The sequence below is a fragment of the Panthera leo genome, chromosome D1 (assembly GCF_018350215.1).
Source record: "Panthera leo isolate Ple1 chromosome D1, P.leo_Ple1_pat1.1, whole genome shotgun sequence".
Taxonomy (NCBI): Eukaryota; Metazoa; Chordata; class Mammalia; order Carnivora; family Felidae; genus Panthera; species Panthera leo.
Window position 1 is genome coordinate 88,776,452 of NC_056688.1, and position 24,302 is coordinate 88,800,753.

A 24,302-nucleotide genomic window follows, 5' to 3' on the forward strand; every position below is an offset into this window, starting at 1 on the left:
AAATAAAGTAAAACTTTAACAAGGGCTTTTAGCACAAGGACCGTGTGAACGCATCCCATTCAGAGTCCTCGTTTATGCCCTTAACTGGAACGTGTGATGTTTTGGAATTTCCTTGCCACTATCATTCTAATGGCTTTATGATAGTTCATCCAATGGCTGTTCCGTAACCTATGAAAGCAGGCCCCGGCCTTGGACGTGATATCTTACGAGGACTGCCCGTGACGGACAACTTTGTGCATAAACGGGAGCACCATCTGTCAAAGAAGAGTCCAGCCTCGCCACCTGTCAGGTGTGGGGCTTCCGCACTGTCCCCTCTCTCTCCGTTAAAAGGTAGTGCTTACTTGAACGAAGTCTAATGATCCGTTTCGTGGGTTATTCTAACCCAATTTTTCTTCACTCTTGTCCCTCTTCTCATGTCTCGGGAAGTGATTTCTCACATTGTGAGCAAGCGCACTGGCAAGTTAAAAAAGAGGACAAACTTTGGCTTAGGTACCTTTTGCTAAGTAATAGAAAACAGGTGATGCAGGACTGTAAGAGCCAGGGTGAGGTTTATTTAAGAAAATCAGATGGGGCGCCTGGCTGGATGGCTCAGTCAGTTTAAGCGTCTGACTCTCGATTTCCGCTCGGGTCACGATCTCACTGCTCGTGAGATCAAGCCCCACGTTGGGCTCTGTGCTGGCAGCCGGGAGCCTGCTTGGGATTCTCTCTCCCTCTCTCTCTGCTCCGTTTCCACTCATGCTCTCTGTCTCTCTAAAAATAAATAAACATTCAAAAAAAGGAAAATCAGGTTTAGACACTGCCTTTAACAATATATTAAGTACTCTTGTATTTTCTCCAGATACATTTTATGTTGCTATTGTTTTGTATACTATCATTAGACACAAAGTAATTGCGTGTGTGACAATAGCAGCTGACAACTCTTGTTTTAAGGCAGGGAAAAAAATTTACAAGCCCACATTCTTATTCCTCTGAAAATAGCTCTCTTAAAAGCTCCTGGGGGCCCAGATATTGATATTATTACTCTTTCCTACTTCATTTAAGTAATCACCTAGGCGTGCAATTTTAGAGTATCTACTAGAACAACAATGATCAAAGCAGTAACAGGAACTAACATTAACTGAGCGCTTACCGTATGCCAGGTGCCGGTCTGAGTCTTTGGGTGGATAGACTGATACACTTAATCTTAGCAGAGGGAGGATGTCTAAAATGCAGATCCAGCGGCACTCTTTGAGGAGGTCGCAGCCACGGGAAGGGCGGAAGGAGACCACCCCGGCACGAGCGAAGGGCCCCAAGTGTGGAGGCGCATGGCTCTTCTGCTGTGGCTGGGGGTTAGTCAGAGAGCGGGAATATGGCATCGAATCCAGCTGGAAGACAGGGACGAGATCCAATCCTTATCTTAAGAAGCCCACACACATTTTCCACTTGGAGGTAGATTGCACACGAAGTGGGGTGTGCTCACAAAGCACAATTGATGCTGTTGAGGCAGTGGATGGTGGTAGCCTGGTGGAGATCATGGAGTGGACAGAAGTAGACTCAGGATGCATTTTTGGAAATGAGATTGACAGTACTTGCTGCTAAATTGCCATAAAGGATGCAGGATAAGGGGGTAACAAAGACCCAGCTCTGGGTTTCTTATCTGAGTACGAGGCTAATGGTGCCATATTCTACAATGTGCAAATCTGAGGGAGTAACTGATTCATGGGTAGGGAAATGGAAGGTTCTATTCTTACCTTGTCATTTGCCAAAATTGATACTCTGACCAAAAATAAAGAACACAAAACTGGAAGGTTGAACTTTTTAGTCATTTTTTGTTTAGCAAGAAGAGACCAGGCAGACCTAGGGCTGGGTTCAGACGCACCTAACTAGGATTGCCCTTTTCAGGTTGCGTGACCTCAGTCAAATTCCTTGGCCACTCACCACCATTCGATGCTTCACTTTTCTCATCTCTAAAAAGGAATTAATGTCCAGTGTCCCACAGAGCTGTTGATAGATTGTGTGCATGGCTCCTAGCTCAGTTTCTGGCACATAGCAATTCCATTTCTTTCTTTCTATTATTATTAATTTATTTATTTTTAAAAATTTTAAAGTTTATTTATTTATTTATTTAGGGGAGGAGGGAGAAGGAGAGAATGAGGGGGGAGACAGGCAGAGAGAGAAAGAGAGAGAGAGAGAGAGAGAGAGAGAATCCCAAGCACGCTCCACGCCATCAGCACAGAGCTGGATGCGGGGCTTGAACTCACAAATCACGAGATCATGACCTAAGCCAAGATCAAGAGTTGGAGGTTTAACTGACTGTGCCACCCAGGCACCCCGATAATTCCATTTCTTAAATGTTAGTTGCAGTCCTTTGAAATAACCTCACAAGATAATGCTGTTATGTGCAATGAATTCTTCCTTGTGGGGTTCCTGTCCATGCCTTAGCCTGGGTGACAGGCTATGACATAGATCAAAAACACCTGGAAGGCAGTGGTGCCCCCAGATGTCTCTCTTACCTGCTGTCTGAAGTTCCACATTTAAGTGTTTCATTCCTTTGGGAAGGCTTGAACTGAAACACCCACCTAATTTTATTATTGTTATTTTTTAATTTGTATTTTAAGTAGGCTCCGTGCCCAACATGGGGCTTGAACTCACAACTCTGAGGTCGAGAGTCACATGCTATACCAACTGAGCCAGTCTGGCACCCCAACCCTTACTGAAATACCAATGGCCTTGCAAAAGAGAATCGTTTAAAGCGTATTTGTCAATAACAGAAAGTCACCATAATATAGTGGTTAAGCACATGGATGCTGGAGCCAGGCTGCCTGGGTTCGAATCTCATTTTTTGTCACTTATGAGCTGTGTGACCTTGGGCAAGTTACCTGACTTCTTTGTGTCTAAGTTCCCTCACAGGTGAAATTGGGACATTAATGATTCCTACCACATGGTCACTAAATGTTTTAATGGAGCTAATGTATGTAAAATGATGCCTAGAAAATAGTAACCACTATATAAGTACGTGTTGAATAAAATACAGAGAGTTCAGGTGTTAGCAACAGATGACTTTGAGGAAGCGAGAGAAAGGCAAGGCTGGGGAGGCAAAGGGGGGGCTGAGGTTGCCGGGTCTCTGGAGGAAACAGGAATATGACACCGTGGACAATCATAGCAGAAGGTGACAGCAGACCTTTCTGCTTCTCAGTTTTGTCTTGTCAAGCCCCCAAAGCAAAAATCCCAGCGTGGCCCCAGTCCCAACTACCAGAGCTCAGTTTTTCCCACCTGAGACGCAGCCTTGAATCCAGGGTGCACTCTGGCAAGATAACATGCTTTTCTGCTGTTTTTGCTTCCATCTGTGGAACTCTCTGCCTGGAGACATGTCAAGGTGTCCTCTACCCGCTTGATGTGGCTTGAGTGCGTGCTTTCCTATGGCTTATCAAGGTTTTGACGGAAATCCGGCCATAAGACTATTCCAAAGCTTCAAGCGATGCTCATCATTTCCGATGTTATTTGAAGTGGACTGGGAATGTGTGAGTTTCCTTTCTTGTCCCCTCTTAAAGGAAAATGCTTGGTGGGTTGTTCTACCTAGGTGACAGTTGGTTTTTATCGTTAATCTCCTACTGAGCTAAACTAGGAACAGAGAACATCAGCCTTTTGAGAAAAATAGGGCGGGAAAAAATCGGTTATTGAATTCCCAAACACCCGGACCCGTAGTAGCATCTAAGGAATACCCGTCTGTTTTTTCCAAGGGCAGTGCGAATGTGAAGGAGCTAGATCACTCAGACCCTGCTGCTGGACTGTAAAATGGTACGGCCACTCTGGAAAGCAGTTTGGCTGTTTCTCAAAAAATAAATATATAGGGGAGGGTGGGTGATGGGTATTGAGGAGGGCACCTGTTGGGATGAGCACTGGGTGTTGAATGGAAACCAAGCTGACAGTAAATTTCGTATAAAAAAAATAAATACGCAACTGCCGTACCACCCAGCGATTGCACTCGTGCCCTCTTATCCCCATGAAATGACAAATTAACTGTCACACGAACACCTGTACTCAAATGTTCATAGCAGTTTTATTGGTAATATCCTCACATTGGAAACAACACAGGTGTCCATTCACGGGTGAATGGTCCAACAAACTGTGGCATCTCCATCCCATGGAGTATTACTTAGCAATACAGAAGGAATGAACTGGAGGCATGCCTCCGAGGTATTACAGGCTCAGTTCCAGACCACTGCAATAAAGTGAGTCAAATGACTATTTTGGTTTCCCAGGGCATATAAAAGTTATGTTTACATTACACTGCAGTCTATTAAGTGTGCAATAGCATTATGGCTTAATAAAAAAAACAAGGTGTTTACCTTACTCACAAGATAATTTATTGCTAAAACTCACATAATGTTGTGATATTATGCCATAGTTTTTGCAAGGGGTACCACTGGAAGAAACTGAATACGAATGGAAGGGAACTCTCTGCATCCGTTCTTAAAGCTGGATGTGAGTCTACAATTATTTCCAAATAAAAGTTTAATTTAAACCAAGGAGAGAGGAGAAAGACTGTTAACTATCCCCAGACTCACCTTGAACTCTAGTAAGACCTAAATAATGCTTCTCAAGTTTCCCATATTCCACGCTCAAAAGAATTTCTAGTTATAGAAAGACCTAACCAGATCAGAAGTCAGGCAAATGAATGTTTTCCTTGCCACACAGTTATGTCCTCAGTTCACCGACGGTTCCTTATGTGAACTCACTCATTCAATGAGCATGTATAGTGCCACTCCTACGTACCCAGGACTGTACTAGGTGCCGTGGGTCCAGTGAGACAAATAATAGACTGTCTGTACCTGAATGGAGCTTACATTATAGCGAGGAGATGAACAATATATAACACACACATAACGAGACCATTTCAGGGAGTGGTAGGTACTAAGGATCCAGTAATGCAGGCAGTGTTAGCAGATAGAGCCTCTTTTGAGAGGAAAGTCAGGAAAAGCCTACCTAGTAAGTGTTTTGATCTGAGACCTAAATGACGGAACAGCGTCCCAGAGCTGGGGAGAAGAGCATTGCTGTATAACCTTTGGAAAGGTCACTCTTGCAGTGTAAAGAATACGTCGAAAGGCAGCAAGAATAGAAGTGAGGAGACCACTTCACAGGCCATTTCTGTGATGGTTCCCTCAACTAAGGTTTAACGGTGGAGACAATGGTGCCGCTTTCTGGGATGAGAAAGACTGTGGGGGAAGGAAGGAATCGGTTTGGTTGGAAGAAAGAAGTCAAGAGTTCTGTCTGGTCATGCTCATTTTGATATGTCTGATAGACATGTGCATTGGGTCACAAACATTGTTCAGCCTCCGTCTTTTCCTCAGTCCCAGTCTGTGCTCCATCAGCTCTGTGCATTTCCCCACGTCCAGACTTTAATGGCATATCACCCTGCAAGGTGGCTTCCCACATGGCGGCAAGGGTTGAGATTACACATACCAGAAGTATGGAGTTAGCAACCTGAGGGTGGACCGTGAACAAAGGGAAATGGGGCTAAAAAGGAACCCGACAAAGTCTTCATGTTTCCTCCTCCTATGGACAACTCAAGGATATAATAGCCTCAAGCAGCTCTTCCAGAGAAGTCCCATATGTTGAGCGAACACAACTTCTGAGTGACCTCCTGGGTCTCTTGGCAGCCTTCTAAGGTGGAAGCCAGAATGATAATGCTGCTCAGCACATCGTATCACACCTCTGCCTCCTTTCCTTTTTTTCTCCTACACTCAATACCAAGGACTTGCACATCCTGATTAAAACTTCAGGATCCTTAATCCTTGCCTTGGGCTCTGTTTTACAGAGGACTCAATTAAGACAACCTCCAAACGGAGATGTTAATTAAGAAGTGAAAAGTCTAGAGCGCAGGAAGGAAGTCAGGATTGGAACTACTAACTTCCAAAACTACTAACTTGGGAAACATCAGAAGTTGTATAGTACTTAGGGCCAGAGGACTAATGCAGTCACATTGAAAGAGGGTGTGGATGGAAATATGGGTCAAAGAACAACCCTGAGACACTGAAACCTAATGTTCGGGCGGGGGGTGGCCGATCCAGCTGAGGAGAATTGAGAAAAAATAGCGAGGTAGAAGAAAATCTGAGGATGTGTAGTCAATCGAGGCGAAGGAAGGAGAGCATGTTGCAAGAAAAATGGGAATAAACAGGTGGGTCAAAACTAGTTGAGAGGTCTAGAAATATGAGAGACACTGGGTTAGGCAACAGAGAAATGAGAGCCTTGAGGAGAGCAGTTTCAGTAAGGAAGTAGGATTGGAGTAGGTTGAGGAGAAAAAGGGAGATGAGGAAGTGGAAGTAGCTTAACAACATAGACAAGTCTTTGAAGAAATTTAAATGGAAATGGGGAAGAAATAAAGTGGGTTACAGCAGGGCATCTGTTTGCTGGGCATGATAGCTGGAAAATGTGTGTGGGAGAAGCATAGCGATCGGTCGTCAAGAGACCTAAGTTCTAGTCCTTTTACTTCCATGAACCAGTGAAGGGGGCTCTAGGTAAATCAGTTCCCTCCCTGGGCATTAATTTCCCTCATTTGCCAAATCAGTTATCTCTCGGATTCCTTCCAGCTCGGAGGAACTATGTCCTGTGGAGACGGTGAAGCTGGCAGAGAAGGGAAGTAGGGTCCTCAAGATGACGGGGAAGGATTAAACAAGATGGTGCATGCAAAGCACTTAGCAATGTGCCTGACTAATAGTAAGAACACAACATGCTTCATTTATTACTAGACGTAATAGAATAGTATCAGTAGCAGAAACTTGCAGAACATTGTGGTGCAGTGTTCTACTTACACACAAGAAAGTGCTGTTTGTATAAAAAAAAGGAAGGAGAAGGGAGAATGGACCAGACAGTGTCTGGCGAGGCAGTGAGGACCGCGCTAGAAGCAGCCGGCGGAATCAGTTGTGGTATAGCCTTTATGACAGTGGCTCAGAGCTGGTGGCTTAGGTGACGTGAGGCTCCACCGAAATGGAAAGACATTCTACTTTAAAACACGCTTTGTATTTCATATAAAAAGTAAGGTAGGGGTACAAAGAGCCAAGAATAGCCAAGACAACCTCAAAGAAGAACAAAGCTGGAAGACGTACTCAACTAGATATGAAGAAGTTTTTAAAGGCACAGTACTGAAGACAGTGTGGCGTTGGCACAACAATAGACAAATGGGCAGAAAAGAGTCTAGAAACAGAGCCATGCACAAATAGGCACTTGATTTATAAGAACGGCAGCACCTCAGAGTAGTGGAGAAAGGACAGTCTTATCAATAAATGGTCCTGGGTCAAATGGATATCCAGATGGAGAAATAAGAATAAAATTCAACTCCTACCTCATACCAGGAAAAAAAAAATCAATCCTCTGTGGTCTGTAGATTGTAGGTGAAAACTTCTAGTGATAGCATAGGAGAATAACTCTCAAATACACATAAACAGGACACAAAAATACTAACCATAAAGAAGTGCATCTATGTATTGCATTTTATTAAAGTTAAAAATGTTAGTTCATCCAAAGATACCATTAAGAAGGTAAAAAAAAAAAAAGCCAAGTTACAGAGTGAGAAAGATATTCTGATAACTGATAAAAGGCTCACATTCACTGTATACAAAGAATTCTTGCAGAAGAAAAGAAAGCTACCTCATTTGAAAATAAACAGGCAAAAGACATCAATAGGTACCTCACAAAAATAGAATGGCCAATAAACACATGAAATGGTGCTCAATTAGTCACATGAGGGAAAAACAAATGAAAATCATATCACTAAACACCCACCTGAATGAAAATGAATATAATTAAAATGACAAATAATACCAAGTGTTGGTGAGGATGTGGAACAGCCAGAAAAAGTACCCTGCCAGTGGGAATCTACAATGATACAGCCATTTAGGGAAAAGTTTGACGTATCTACTAAATGTAAATGTGACAAAATCCATCAAATCTATTCCTGGATATTTATCCAGCAGAAATGAGGGTTTATATTCATCAAAGACCTGCACAAAAACATTCTTTGTAACATTATTCATAATACTCTCAAGATAGAAACAACCCAGATATTCATCAAGAATGGAACAAATAAGACACTGTGGTATAGTCATTGAATGGAATACTCTACACAATGAAGATAAATTAACCATCACTATACTCAACATTGAGGAATCTCACACATACAGTGTGGAATGAAAGAAGCTATTTACAGAAGCCTACATTTTGTCTGACTTCATTTATATCAAGTTCAAAACCTGGAAAAATTCATCTCCAATGTTGCCAGTTAGAATAGTGATCCCCTTAAAGAAGAAGGAGGTAGTAGTGGGAAGGGTGTGAGGTGAACTCCGGGTGCTACTAAGTTCCATTTCTTGACCTAGAAGGTGGATGCCAGGATGTGTTTTCTTTGCAATAATCCATCAATAACTCACTTAAAGTTCGTGCACCTTCCTGTATGCATGCTCTACTTAAAACAGATGGTTTATCTATAGAAATGAAATTCGAGGGGTAACACTCATTTTAACAAATGACAAAATGTTTCTCCCCTCCTTGTTGCCAACATTGCTCCCCCAGCCACATTCCCCACTGCATGAGCTTGTTGTTCTCACCAAATGAGTCAGTCACAATGGAAAAAATTTAATGGACTTTTACAGATTCTTTTTTCAGTGTAATGTCTTCCTTGTAAGGTCTTTAAAAAACACGACCTTCAAATAAAACCACCAGACCTCACCCTCCCTCACTTTATGGGTATGAATGCTGAAATGCTGGGTCCAAGAACAATACTCATCCTGGGATCAGAAGGTGAATGTAGATCCGAAATGTATGCATTCATTCACCTGATAATATTCCCCCCTTCGCTGGTTCATGGAAGTAAAAGGACTGGAACTTAGGTCTCTCGACGACCGATCACTATGCTTCTCCCACGCACATTTTCCAGCTGTCATTCATTCACCTGATAATATTCATTCACCTGCTGTAACTCAGATATTATTCTAGGCACTGCAGATACAACAGTGAACAACAGAAAACATCCTATTGTGGTAGAGATAGAAAATGCACATGAAAACAAGCAAATCCCATGCAGAGAAACAAGGCAGGGGGGCATGGGATAGCAGGAACCAGGGGTAAGGTTTTGCCACGTGTGGAGGGTGGTTAGGGAAGTTCTCGCCCAAAGGTGAGAGATCTGAAGGAGAAGAGGAGCGACCATGTGGGTGTCTGGGAGAAAGGTGCCCGGTGCAGAGGGAGCCTCAGATGAGGGCAACGGCCAGGGGGCCAGTGGGACAGGAGGGGAGTGAGCAAAGACCAGATCAAAGATGGGAGTCTAAGATCACGAGGCTTCCTAGGCCAGTCTAAGGGCTTTGGGCTTCCCCTCTGAGTGAGATAGGAGCCCGTGGAGTGTTTTCAGTAGAAATAATGACTTGATTTGACTTAAATTTTAAGAGTCACTCAGGGTGTTGGGAAAGAATAGACAGAAAAGCAGTAAGGGCAAAACAAGTGATTCTGTGACACAGGTGAGAAGCGATGGTTCCTTGGACCAGCTGTGCAGACAGTGAGAACTGGATATATTTTATGGTAGAGATAAACAGGGTTTACCATTTGGGTTATGAGACAGAGAGAGGCCAAGGGTTTTGTCCTGAGCAGCTGGAAGAACAGATTTCTCGTCCACCAACATGTGGGTGGAATGGGTGTGAGTAGAAGGTTCTGAAATACTGTTTGCGCATGTTAGTTTGAGACGTCTATTAGCCATCCAAGGGGAGATTGCAAGGACGCAGTGGGAGATAATGAGGCTGGAACTCGAAGAAGAAGTTGGGACTGAACATGTAACTTTGGGTGTTGGTGTATAAAGCCACAAGGCTGAATGAGATCACCTAGGGAGAGGATATAGGCAGAAAAGAGAAGTTGTCCAAGGAATGGCCCTCTGAGATCAGCCCTGCCCTAAATTCTGCTTCCGCTGCAGGAAGGCGATATATCCTCATGCTGGAAGAATTGGCCTCATTTCGCCTTGTGCCAGATGGCTGATTCACACTACAGGTGTGAGGATAAATGCAGCAATACAGTGTCCTGGAAATTAGAACCCAAAGGAGACCAACCAGTTAAAATTAAAATTTCTAGTTAAAATTTCTCGTCTCCCTGACCCCAGTTCAGTTGGGGTTTGAACTAGCAGCCTAGAGGCAAGCTTCTCCATCCTAGTACAGGTTTGCCAACCGCCCATGGCCTTCTCCTCTGAGGTTCTCTACGCCTGTCTCCAGGTCCCGCCCAGGGTATTCTTCTCACCCAGAAGAATGCTTAGTCCCTGGCCAAGCAGGACATCCTTTCACACTGAGCTGGAGACTGAGGGCTGGAGAAAGGGGCCCTCCAAGGCAGCAGGGGCTTGGATGGGAGCCATCCTACACATTTTACCCATTAGTTGCAAATCCTTTCATAATGTTTTCCATTCCCCTTATAATGAGTCATCAAATGAGCAGGGCCTCTGCTAGAAAGTTCATAAGAACCTTACAGGATTTGATGGTTTGAGCAAAGAGAAGAAGTGGCTGATGGTAGCCTTGCAAGGCTGCAGTCAGAACCTCTTTTCAGGGTTGCTCTTTATTTCTAAAACTAGATTACAAGGGAGATAAATGAAGAAGAGTGTTGAGGAAGCAGCTCTCCGAGTGCTTCCTCAGCTTCCCCGCTTCCTCAGCTTTGGTGTCACCACTCAGGCTCCCTAGGACTTATCGGAGGGAGTTCCAGCCAAGAAAAGCACCCACGGAGAGGAGAAAAGGTGGAAAAACAATAGCAGCAGAGATGGTGTTTATTGACGGAAACTTTCCGGTGCCCCACCTCACTTTCCAGAGACGCCATTTTTTTCCCATCTTAGCTGTCATTCTTTAAAATGATTCTAACATAGACTTGGTTGACCTGCCCACTCCTGCCCTCTCTTAGCTTGATTCTCTTTTTCCTTTTGTCTTCCTCTTTGTGGTAAAGGAGCAGTGGACAGACATAGCTGTTCCACAGCTTTTGAAGTCCCAGTTGGCGGGTGCCTGTCCCAAGGCCTCCCACTCTCCTTTTCTCTCACATTCACCAGAGACTCTACTCTTTCGCTTTTCTACCCAAGAGGGAAGGTGGGCCAAGCAGCCCACTACTTGAAAGCAGAGACAGTGTTTATGTAGCTGGTGCCCAGCTGTTTCAGGATGGGGTTCCCTCCGAGTCAGCTCTGGGAACTCAGCACACAGTAATAAAAACTGAGGAGTTTGTGATCCCTGGAGAGTTGGAAAGACAAAACCCATTTTCTCTTATATTCAGTCAGGGTCCTGGAATACAAAAGTGAATTACAGTTTACTCTCTGCTTCTCGTAACTGGGAAGAAAGGAAATATTTTTGATGTGTCCAAACTCCACATGCAAACATTTCTGGAAGTCAGTGGAAAGGGTGCCTTTGTTGGCCCTTCTCCACGAAATGGTTCCTACTATGTATCAGGGGGAATTCTTAGCAGAATCCACAGAGGCAAGCATTAAAAACAATCTTTTGTGCTAAACAAAAATTTGCTAAAGGCATTGATATTACTAGGTACCCTTTCTACTCCAAAGAGCTACCTCACGGTTCAGGCATCCAAAATTTTCATTCCTCATTTATTCATTCAGCATCTTTTTATTGAATGACTACTAGCCCAGGTTTGGTGCTGTATGCCTCAGAAAAAATGGAGAACAAGGCAGATGAGCCTTACAGTAAAAATGATGGGAGAGGCAAAGAAAATAAACACATCCAAATTATTACACATTTTAGTAAGTGTTATGAGGTATCTGTGGGCTCCTAGCCCAGAGGGTGAGGTTTGATGAATTACAGGCTAAACATAGAAATAAATGTGACTTGCATTAATGACTTGCTTTTACATGTAACTTAGGAAATATTCTTTGGAGAGTCACAACAGGATTTTAAAATGGAATCGCTTGCCCCAGAACTATAACATCAGCATTATCCATGATCTCACGAAGGCAGATCACATCTCCTAAAATGCCTTTCATGTGATGTGGCTTTGCCTCTGTGAGGGAGAGAAATCAAAGAAACAGCCCAATTGCCCCAACGACAGACTCTACTGGTTGTCTACCCAACAGCTGTCTATCCAACTTGCCCGCCTTTTTTTCCGTGATCTTGTGTAACGTCTGCAGAGGTCTTTGTGACATTGTTCCCGAGACAATGGTCTAAAATTCACTATTGGGAACTTGTTTGGGAAAAAAGTGGATAATGTCATCTCCTTAAGAGAGGTGGTATTATGGAGGTCCAAAGGAAGCAATGTAGTTTGACACTTTCTCTTCTTATATTGCTTTCCTGGACTTAGCGAATGAAAGCTATACCATAGCCCTCTGCTGGTCCTTATTTTAGCTCTCTGTTTTAGTTCCAGGGAGGGTTCTATAGTTGACCCAACTTGATACAAATCTCATCAGCACAGGACTTGTTGACCCACTCGAATTCTTTCTCTTTCTTCTATATCACCACTGACAAATGTGGACTCATATGGGTGGTGCTTCCCCAAGAACACACATCAAGCTGAGCATAAGGGGGATGCCTCAGTGACTGGGTCATGTTTGTAAGGTTAGTTCCTGAATTGGTTTTCAGTCTTCCCACTTCTCCTCTCATCTCATCTTGATGGTGTCCTTACCACCTTTGCTGCCTACTAGTCCCATCCTGGAAAACTCCCTATCAATTAATTTGGTCCTCAGCCCGCCTGCTCCACATCTCATACTTGGACTAACACTCTCCCTTGTGAACTAGTGTTATAGCCTTTTGTTCTGAGCTTCCAGCATCCTTTGTTAGGGAGAAATCACTCCTCTCCTCTCCTCTCCTCTCCTCTCCTCTCCTCTCCTCTCGTCTCTGTCTCTGTCTCTGTCTCTGTCTCTCTTCCTTTAGGTGCTATGTCACAGGGTCTAGTCTATATCCAGCACAAGAGTGGGAGTGAGGACAATCATGCAATTTAAAATCGAATCTAACTCTAAAACTTAACCAATAAATAATCCTATTGGTGAAAACTGGGTAGAAATAGTGAGGACATGTTTGGGCTGTTAAGCTCTGTGGTTGAAAGAAATGAGGAAAAAACCAACTGAGCAGTGTAGGTAATACAATAGCCAGTGGCCAGTCCCCTTGGAAAGGCCAATGGGCCTGGTTCTCCACTGTGAAGTAACTTGGTCTTGATATAATCATCTCTTTGTGTTTCCTGAGCAGCTATAATCATATCTAGAACTGCTGCTGAATCCAATACTTCTGGGGATGAGCCCAGGTTTGAATAACAGCTATCATATAAAGAATGAAGTTATTATGCAGCTAGGTGGCCTCCTAGATTAGACTGTCATCAAAAGAACTTTTTTTCTGGACACAGGCAGTGTTACCCTTTAGGAAAACCCGATATGAAATATTACGTAAACTGGAAAGTGACTATCTGCTTTTTAAAAGGAGTACCATATAATTCTTTTAAACCTGGAACAAAAATATTGCCTGCTGGAACACATTATTTTTCACACACACACACACACACACACACACACACACACACACACGGAGAATAACTCCAAAATAAACAAACAAAACCAAATGAGTGACTCCACTTATGGGAAGGTAGAGTAGATAAAGTTTTCCATATTCTTCCTTGGAGGAACAACTGAAAAATACAACTAAAAACCCTGGACATTATATATTAAAGAAATGTAAGGAGACGCTAAAACGGGAGAGAAGAAGGTATATTGTCTAGGAACATTGGGACCCATGGGCAAACAAAACATTGATGAGTTTTCATCTCATATATCCCAGCCTTGGAGCTGAAGAAACTGGCAACCTGGAAACGCCAACAGGTGCAACCACACACACACACACACACACACACACACCAAAAGTCTACTCCCTCTGGCCAAAGTTGTAGGAAATGCGTAGCCTAGCAAGATAGAACACTTTTAGGTAATAACTTCTCTACTCTAGACAAACACCACCAAAAAAACTATGACCCCACTCCCACTCAGCAAAGACCTGGTGGAAAGCTTAGACTCCACCTTCACCAGGCTGGAGCAAGCCCCCTAACATTACACCCCTACTTCCCCGATTCCCTCTCAGGGTGGTGTTAAAAAAAGCTAAGTAGGGAGCTAGGACTTTCATCCTGCCAGGTGGTAATTAGAAGCCCCATTCCAGTATTAGTGAAGACCAAGGAAACCTAGACTTCCATCCCCACTCAGCAATAATGAGGTGCCACCACCAGGCCCCCAAACAGGAGTGGTGGTAGAGGAAGCTTAGTGAAGAATCAGTACCACTGTGGCAGAGTGTGGCCACTCTTCCAATGGTACCAGTGAAGGCTACGTGGGAAACAGTAATGAGACACTCATCTTCCTCCAGGGAGATACCAGTGGAGGGGCACCCACCTCTGGCCAGCAATAATGAGGAGTCCCCCTTGGGTATCAACAGAGGTCAAGTGGGAAACATGGCAGTAATTAGGCAGTGGACTTACCCCCTTCTCCTGCCAGAGAGATGTCAGCAGAAGCCAGCCAAAACAGAAGGCTTCGATAAGACTCAGAGTCTTATTGAATCATTAAGATTCAAATGCCTAGGTTCCAATTCCAATCATTCATCATACCAGGAACCAGGAAGATCTCTGAAAGAAAAAAGAAAATCAATAAATACTTTCACCTGGATGGCAGAAATGTAAGAATTATCTGACAAATATTATATGGCAGTCCTCAGAAAAATGCTTCAAGGAGCAATTAGGAACATATCTGAAACAAATGAGACTATTGAGTAGCTCAGCAAAGTCTCAGCAAATAAATGCAACATATAAAGAATCGAATGGAAATTTTAGAACTGAAACATATGATGAGTGAAATAAAGGCTCAGTGGATGGGCTCAACAGGAGAATGGGGAGGACAAAAGAATCAATGAACCGGAGGATGAAACAATAGAAATTACCCAACCTGAGCAACAGAGAGACATATGCTGGGAAAAGTAAAACCAGAAATGAACAGAGCCTCAGGGTCAGTGAGACTGTAACAAAAGATTTAACATTCATGTCATCAGAGGCCCAGAAGAATAGAAAGAGGGCAGGGCTAAAAAGAAGTACCAGAGGTTGGAAACTTCCCAAATTTGGCAGAAACTACAAATCCACATGTTTAAGAAGCTGAGAAAACTCTCAAGCAAAGATTACTCAACTAAAGCCACCCTAAGATACACCACAGTCAAACTTCTGAAAACCAAAGATAAAGAATCTTGCAAGCAGTGAGACAGAAGCAGTGCCTTACCTGTAAGGGGAAAACAATTCAAATGACAGTAGATTTCTCAGAGGAAACTGCGGAGGCCAAAGTGAAGCAACACATTTTCCAAGTGCTCAAAGAAAAGAATCGTTAACACAAAATCTTATTATATTCAGTGAAGATACCATTCGGTAACAAAGAGGAAATCAGTATATCCTCAGATAAAGGAAAGCAAGAGAACCTGTCAACCAGCCTTACCTTAAAAGAATTGCTAAAGGAATTTCTGTAAACAGAATAGAAGTGGCAAAAGAAGGAATCTTGGAACACCAGAGAAGAAGATGAATGGACATGGGAGGCACACATATGAGTAAACACAATAGACTTGCCTTCTCCATTAGAGATTTCTAAATTATGTTCGATAGTTGCAGCAAAAATTTTAACATTGTTTGATATAGTTCTCAACCTATCTAGAGGAAATATTTAAGACAATTATAAATGGAGAATGGTAAAGAAAAATAAAGAGTAATAAAGTGGCCATACGTCACACAAACTAGTAAATGTTGATGTCAGTAGACGGAGATAAACTATGCATATACAATGTGATACCTAGAGCAACCCACAAAAATAGTATTATCCAAAGAAATGCACTCAAAAAGACTACAGATAAATACAAATGGAGTTCTAAAAAATGTTCAAGTGACCCCCAGGAAGGTAAGAAAGCAAAAACAGGGAGGTGAAAAACAGAGTAAAGGAACAGACAAGGCACATAACGGCAGACTTAAGCCCTGAGATATAAATAATTATAGTAAGTGTAAGTGGTCTACATATGCCAATTAAAAGGCAAAAAGTGGCAAAGTGGATTTAAAAACATGACCCAACTATAAGCAGGCTATAAAAATCTCCAAATATAATGATGTAGGCAAGTTGAGAACAAAAGAATAAATGGGTAGACCATGAAAACATTAATCACATGAAAGAGTGGCCACATTAGTATGAATTCAAGTAGACTTCACTGCAAAGAATATTACTAGAGCCAGAGAAGGACATTCTATTGATAAGAGAGTCAATCTACAAGAAGACATAGCAATCCTAAATGTGTGTGCACCAACCAACAGAGCAGCAAAATATGTGAAGCAAAACCGATGCGATTGGGAGGACAAAAAACCAAATCCATTGTTATTCCGGGATACTTCAACATCCCTTGCTCAATAATCAACAGAATACCTGGAGAGCAAATTGGCAAAGATGTAGGATTCAACAGAAGTTTCTTTTTTTTTTTAATTTTTTTTTTTAACATTTATTTATTTTTGAGACCGAGAGAGACAGAGCATGAACAGGGGAGGGTCAGAGAGAGGGAGGCACAGAATCTGAAACAGGCTCCAGGCTCTGAGCTGTCAGCACAGAGCCCGACGCGGGGCTCGAACTCACGGACCGTGAGATCATGACCTGAGCCGAAGTCGGACTCAACGGAAGTTTCAACCAATAGGATCTGACTGCCATTTAGAGAGCACTCCACCCAACGATAGCAGAAAATATATTCTTTTCAAGCGTCTAAGGAGCATATAGCAAGATAAACCACATCCTAGTCTATTAAACCGAAACAAAATAAACTCTCAAAAGTCCTTGTTAAAAGGATGAAAATATAAACTACGGAGTGGGAGGAAATATTTGTAAATTATCTATTTGTGATATAACTTGGATCCAAAATATATAAAGAATTCTCAAACTTACTATAAACTGGCCAAAAAAGCCAATTTAAAAATGGGCAATATATTTGAACAGACAACTTGGCAAATAAAATATCAAATGCCAAATAAGCACATGAAAAAGTTCTCAATACTATTAGTCACTAGAGAAACGCAAATTAAATTATATAGAAATATCACTTACACACATATTCGAAAGGCGAAAGTGAAAGCTGTCTGGCCGTACCAAGTGTTGGCGAGGATGCAGAAAACCTAGAACTCTCACACCAGACTGGTGGGAATGCAAAGTGGTACAAACATTTTGGAAGACAGGTTCAACTGTTTGCTAAAAAAGTTAAACACACGCCTAACATGTGATTCAGCCATTCTGTTCCTGGGTATTTACCCAAGATAAATGAAAGTGCCTAAGCATACAAAGACCTGTTTATGAATGCCCATAGCAGCTTTATTTTTAATAACCCCAAAGTGGAAACAATCCAAATGTCCATCAACAGGTAAATGGACGAACTGTTATCAAGTGATCACACAGCAACAAAAAGGAGTAAAATATTGATGCACATTTCAAATGGATTGATATCAAAATGATTTTGCTGCATAAAATAAGCCAGCCAAGCAAGAATTTATAATGTATGGTTCTATTTATATAAAATCCTAGAAAATGCAAAAGCAGACCAGTGCTTGTCTGGGGATTGGGGTGAGGGACAGATGGGGAGAGATGGGAAGGAGGGATTACAAAGGAACATAAGCAAATTGGCAGGTGATGAATATGTTCTTTACCTTGATGGGAGGGATGGTTTCATGGGTCTGTACATATGTCAAAGTTTATCGTACTATATGCTTTAAATGTGCACAGTTCATTACAGGACAATTATAAAAAATACACCTGTTAAAACAAAGTCTATGCTAATAAAAGTTTGACCGTTGGTCACAATTATTACAGAACTCTTTACCTCAAGTAGTATTTGTTGAGCATATATCTAATGCAATCAGTTATAATCAAACCACAAAATAACAGTAATGTAAAAAATCTCTTCCAAAGTCATCAAAGTTAATTGTAACATTTGACTGGTTTGAAGGAGTTCAGACAATTATCAAAAGATAATTCAAAAATACTCTTTTCTAAGAAAGCATAGAGAGTTTTAATTTGGGGATATAATGGTTATTGCAAATTTGTTATAATGAAAGAGGATAAATAGAAACAATTTTTTAATGAGGGAATGAAGGCTCCAAAATTATAACTCTCTATTTAAAATAGACTTTGGCTTACAAACCCTTTAACTGCACTCAACCTTTGAGATAAATACTTATCCCATAAAGTAAAAGGATATGTAGAACAAGGTGGTCAAACTGACCCAGAGCAGCAGCCAATGTCAATTAACATTATTGAAAATGTTTGTGCAGTTTTTTTCAAAGCTGTTGTCCTTTCCTTAGTTAAAACTTTATTTTTTTAAAAATTCATTCACTAGATCCCAAAGTCCTACCCTATGAGTAGGTGGATTTATTCATGCAGGTACTGAGTTGCTTGTGAAATCTGCCCTGCTTGCTCACACCATAATAAGGTTTTTCCGAGGTCATATTATTACCTCTAATAACAGCATCAATACAATTTATAATGCTGATTTTTCTTCATGCTGAAGCACTGCATGTGTAGCCCTGAAACTGTGCACTGGCTGATTTTGCCTGGTTCCGCCTGGGTTTTTTAATCAGCTAAGAGAGAAGGGTTTTCTCTAAATCCATAGCTATTACAAGATAAACCACGCCTAGCTCTGTGGGTAGTGTCATTGACTTACTATGCAGCAGTGATAAGCAGATGAACATTCCTCCAGACCCAGTCTAAAGCACAGGCAACTAAATCTTAAACTAAGATAGTATCTATGGAAAGAAAGAGGGTGGATCCTTATTGTAGTGTGGAAACAAAAGCAGAAGTTGACTCACTCGAGTGTGCTCATCCTCTAGACATGCTAGGACCTCAGAGCCTGGTAGAGGAAAAGAGAAGAAATCTGGGAACGGCCAGGCTCAAGACGAGGGCACCAAGATTGTAAAATAGGACTGGCCCTTAATGGGGTCCTGGAGCAGCCATCGACATAATATCAGGTGAAAAAGATGTGGCATAGGGCAGCATCTATATCTACGTGGAAGCCTTGGGGCAGAAACAGCTGCCCCAGAAACTAGGGTCTGTGGGCCTGATCTGGCTTGTCATCTGTTTTTGTAAATAAAGTTTTATTAGGACATGTCTGTTCACGCTACAGTGGTAGAATTGATACACTGTAGGGTGTACAAAGCCAAAACGTTTTATATCTGACCCTTTAACAGAAAATGTTTGGTAACTCCTGTCCTACCGGAGGATGAGGGTTGGAGTCAGCATTGTGGTCCCAGCTGCCATGTTTGGTTTGAAGACACATCCTAGGTGTGGGCTGAGGGAAAAGAGGGAAAAGAGGGAAAAGATAAGGTATAGGCTGGATGTCAAAACCATAACTGAATGCTCTAGAGTTCAGTACCTCAGGTACAGGCAGAAACCAAGGCAAAATTTCATTCCTATTGACAGGACAAACACGGTGGGAATTAAGTCAAGAATGAGGTTCGGTAGAATTGTGGGATTCAAGCTTACCTCAGTTATGGAAAATACCAAGTCTAGGACAGTGAGTCCAATTTTAGTGACCGGCTGGTGGTTGTGAACCAATGGTCAGTTTTAAGTGCTCAACGCTCACCAGAGCTGGAAGGCAGAGGCTGCCGCAGAAAGAAGGAACTATCAAGTCCAAATAATTTGGATCTTTCTTCTAGAAAATAGGCGTATGGTGTCATCCTCTCTATTTCCTCTTAAGTATGGTAGCTTGTCACCTCATCAACCCAAGGTGATGAGATTGAAATGTCTCCTGGGTCGGGTAACCAGGTTTAGCAAATAAAAATACAGGACGCTGAGTTTAACTTGAATTTCAGATAAACAATGAAAACGATTTAATATTAGTATGTCTGGCACATAGCATTTGACACATTTATGATAAAAATTCTTTATTTGGAATTTAAATTTAACCGGAATCCTGCATTTTGTCTGGTAACTTCATTCCTAGGACACTGGCCACCTTTGTTATAAATCGTGACTAAACAAACAATGTTTTGACTTCTGGGACAGCAAGAAATTTCTAGTCCTTTGGTTTCTCTTCTAGTCTTTTTTTTTTTCCCCCTTCCCCCTCTCTCCACATACAGACTTCTTCTTTCTCACCTCTTTCCAGTTCCTATGACTTCCTTTCAAGGGCTGTCTGGCAGAAAGGACCAATGACATGTACCCACACTTCCAAGAATTATAATATGGCTTCAACTGCCATTGATTAAACCAAAAACAAGGCTGAAAACTGAGAAAGAAGAAGTCAATCTTCTTAATGTGACTCACAGGAAGGAAACCTGGTGAGCAGACAGTTGGATGATAGGCTTCTGACTCACAGAAAATTTCTTTGCTAAAGATTTGTAGACATCTATCACCGTTAGTTTGCCATTGACAAACCACTAACATTTCCCTAGGAGCACACAGAGCCTTGGTTTGAAAAAAACAAAACAAAACAAAACAAAACAAAACAAAACAAAACAAAAACACCTGGGTTTAGATTAACTGCTGGGCACTCGACAGTTCCAAACATTGGATTAAAGTGGGCATTCGGGGTATTTACAGAAAGCCTCAGGTAAAAAACAGAAGGCTCCAGGAGGGCCACGCTCAGGCTTGTGGTTTTAAAGCATTACGCCAGCGTTGTGCTCGGTGAAGATGTTCTTAGGAGAGATTCAGGAGAAGTCATGTCTGTGTGACTTGTCCCATGCTGCAGTCAGTGGAGAAGCCTCACCTCCAGTGAAGAGGATGTGGGCTGAGATTATTATTAGTCTCAGTGCTGGCTTTAAGAGCTTAGGTATTTTGTAAGATATGTCCAAAAGATTAAACTGGTGTGATTTTGCCATCCCCCCCATCGATCATCTCTCTAGCAACACTTTCACACGGTAGTGGTGTTGGAGGTGCCCGTTTGGGCCTCCCTTCAAGAAAGCACTGGCCGTTCAGCTGTAAGGTGTGCAGTCAGCTTACAGCCTCCAGATATTAGCATCTTAGCCTCTGCTTCGTCTTTTGAGCTGGGGCAGCCCCCAGCTAATGGCTGAGCCACAGCCAGTGATAGGCCTGGCCGTTTCTTTTCAATGTGAGATTCCTCTACTGAGTGATCTGTGTTCTGGAATCCCCCACTGCACTGGCCAAAGCTTAGAGCGGTCTGAGGCTGTGCCTGTCCAATCTTGCTTTCTCCATCTTCTATCTTCACAAGTGTCACTCCCCGATAAATCTCTTACATTCTTAATTCTGTCCTAAGTGTCTGCTTCTCGGGGCGCACTTGACACAGCCATCAGGGCCCCAAGGAAGTGGGCAGGCCAGGTGCCAATCTAGCAAAGGAAAAGATATTTTGAGGGCAACATTCTTACCAGAAAGGAAGGCATGGGGAAAGGCCTACTCTTTCCTGCCCAGGACGGTACAGAAATGAGAAGAGTTGTGGGGGCAGGGTAAGACCTTCACATACTTGGGTGCCTCACCTCCTCCTTGGGGCCAAGCCTTGTTGGGGAGGGAACCATGGATGCATTCAGAAAGGTATGGGGAGACTAATACCATTGGGGCAAGTGAACTATGTCCCCCATATAACCTGGAGGAGGCTGGAAGCGTCTACCGGAAGCCCCACATTTTTCATGGCTTGAGTAGGACACGGCAGCGTTAGAAGATGGAGGGAACTTGGTAGTCAGCGATGTGATATATCCTTGCGTTACCACGTGCCCTGCTGAAGGTCAGGGATGGTTGGCAATGCAGAAGCCTGAGGTTTGGAAATGGAGGCCAGTGAGATCAAGCAGTTTGATTTCTGGGAGGAAGGGCAGCATCAATGTCCCGTGACTACAGATGCCATACCATGCCAATAAACAAACTAGACCAGGGGCAACTGAGGATACTAGCTGGGTCCAGAAACCCAGCAGGTGAGGCCACCAAGACCAGAGTTCGCCATGCTTATTCCCATACCCATAGACACATAGTAAGGACGCCTCCATCAACCAGAGGCTCAGGTGCTATGTCGGAAGACCAGGGGATAGTGGAAGAGGCCAAGATATGCTGACTGAGTGTGTAAGTCCAGGCTTTTCCTCCAAGTTCTATGTGGTTGGGAGGGGGCAAAGGTTTGATCAGTGGTAAAAAAACAAAGGAGCTGCATGTTTTTCCATGTCTGAGTGTGTCAGAATCAATTGGTGACCCCATTGCCCTTGAATAAAAACATTTTACGTTTTGAATGTTAGCCCAAGCAATGGAGTTAAGGAGAGGTCAGGCTTAGATCTCCTAAGTCATAGCTGAACAGCAACTTCCTGCAGAGAAACCTCCACGGGTTGGATAAATTACAGATTTGTGTATGGTGACTGTTGGGCTGCTCTCTGGACCGCATTTTTCAAAGGATGGGAGATAAACCACTGGTGATAGCCAGGGTGATTTTAGGTTGTGTGTAAACACCATCAATTAGCACTGAATCACACCCAAGTATCCCATTTTCAACTTCTCCAATTTTTCGGCCCTTCTAATCACATAAGAGCAAGTTTTGGCGGTAGCCTTGTCTCTGACCTCATGAGCACTTTCCAGTTCCCATCTTTAACAAAGTGAGAGCAGGCGTCAGACTCAGAGTATTGGTGGCCTTCCATTCCCAGTCCATTCTGCATGAGACAGCCACCAGGACCCTTCAACAGAAGTCAAACAGTGCCCCTTCTCTGCTTAAGACCCACCAATACCTCCTCATTTAACTCACAGAGAAAGTCCCAATCCCTTCAGTGGTGCCGAGGCCCGACTTGAACTGACACTTTACGCTACAGCCCCATCCTCTTTCTTCCACTCACTTCCTTCCCTTCCTTGCAGTGGCCTCCTGTTGGTCTCGAGTATTCTTTCCCCATCACAGCACAGTTCACATCTCTATCTGTCAGGACTTGACTCAGATCCCCCTGGTTATTATTATCCTAGATGGCAAATCTCTTCTCCTCGCCCATCCTTTTCTGCTTTTTGCATGCGCACGCACGATATTATTTCACTTACTGGAATGTTTTTGGGTAATTTTGTCATTTGGTAATAAATTTGTCATTCTTATTTCCTGCCTTTGTCACCTGAATGTGAGTCCACGCGGGCAGAATTTCTGTCTATTGTGTTTACTGCTGTATCCCCAGGCCTAAAACAGAGCCTGGTATATAGCGAATTCTCATACATACTAATTGAATACATGAGTTCTCAGCTTGCTCCTACTAGTTATCGTCAATATCATGTCTTCCCTTTCTCAGTGCCTTCCTTTTTAATTCTCTTTCCTTTCCTGGCAAAGCAAATGCAAACAAAACAACAACAGCAACGACAACAACAAAAGCCCGCTAGATGCTATCATTCATGGAAATTCTGATACGTATTTACATATATATTTATGTTACAGATCTTCCTAAACTTACAGTGAGATTCCGTCCTAATAAACGCATCATAAATTGAAAATATCATAAGTCAAAAATGCATGTAACACCCCTGACCTACCGAACATCATAGCTTAGCCCACCCTACCTTAAATGTGCTCAGAATACATACCTTAGCCTACAGTTGGGCAAAATCATCTAAGGCAAGGCCCACTTGATACTAAAGTGTCGGCTGGCTCCCTTGTGTAACTTATGAGTACTGTACTGAAAGTGACACACAGAAGGGCTGTGTGGGTGCAGGCTGGTTGTGAGCTTGACCCCCGCGATCGTGCGTCTGGCAGGGAGCTGAGGCTTGTTACTTCTGCCCAGCGTCACCAGAGAGGATCATACTGCGTATCATTAGCCTGGGGAAAGATCCAAATTCAGAAGTCCAAGTACGGTTTCTACTCAGTGTGCATTATTTGGGCACATTATAAAGTCGGACACCACTGAGTCAAAGCATCATAAGTCAGGACTGTCTGTCCATTTTCCTTCTAGATGCAAGATTTGGCTTGTAGAACGTCAAGGGAAGAGAATGTGGAACATTCTTGGCCTAGCTGGTCTCTCTTATCCCCCTGGCTCCCATACCTCTTCTCTCCCTCCTGGCTGCCCCCTGCCTTTCTCCTGGTCAGTGATCCACGTGGTGAGCTCTTTGCTTCAGCAGATTGCAAATCTGGTCAGGGAAGGCTGGAGCCCTGGGCTGGGTGTCCCGACTTCCCCACGCCGCCTGGCTGTGTGGCCCAAGAAACACGTGCCAGGCTGGTTCTTCTGGGGCCGCGCCTCAGCGTCGCTGTTGTGCTAGACTGAAGCACAAACATGAACCTAGAACCCTGGAAGGGAGAGTGCGTCCTGGGAAGCTACCGCAGGCCCGGCTCCACCCAGCTGGCTGACTCCCATTGTTTCCCCTCACCACAGCACCGTGTCCGTGTTGTCAAGGAGATACGCAGGAACATTCCGATGGG

The 24,302-nt window shown here is 43.1% G+C and overlaps 1 long non-coding RNA gene across 1 annotated transcript; it reads right to left on the reverse strand.

The window, feature by feature from the left end:
* Positions 1-717: 717 nt before the first annotated feature.
* Positions 718-24,302, reverse strand: LOC122200924. The gene is made up of 5 exons (XR_006193998.1): positions 23,929-24,302; positions 19,212-19,286; positions 14,431-14,574; positions 1,130-1,364; positions 718-750 (listed from the first exon to the last, which is right to left on the reverse strand). It is a non-coding gene; the product is annotated as an uncharacterized LOC122200924 (long non-coding RNA).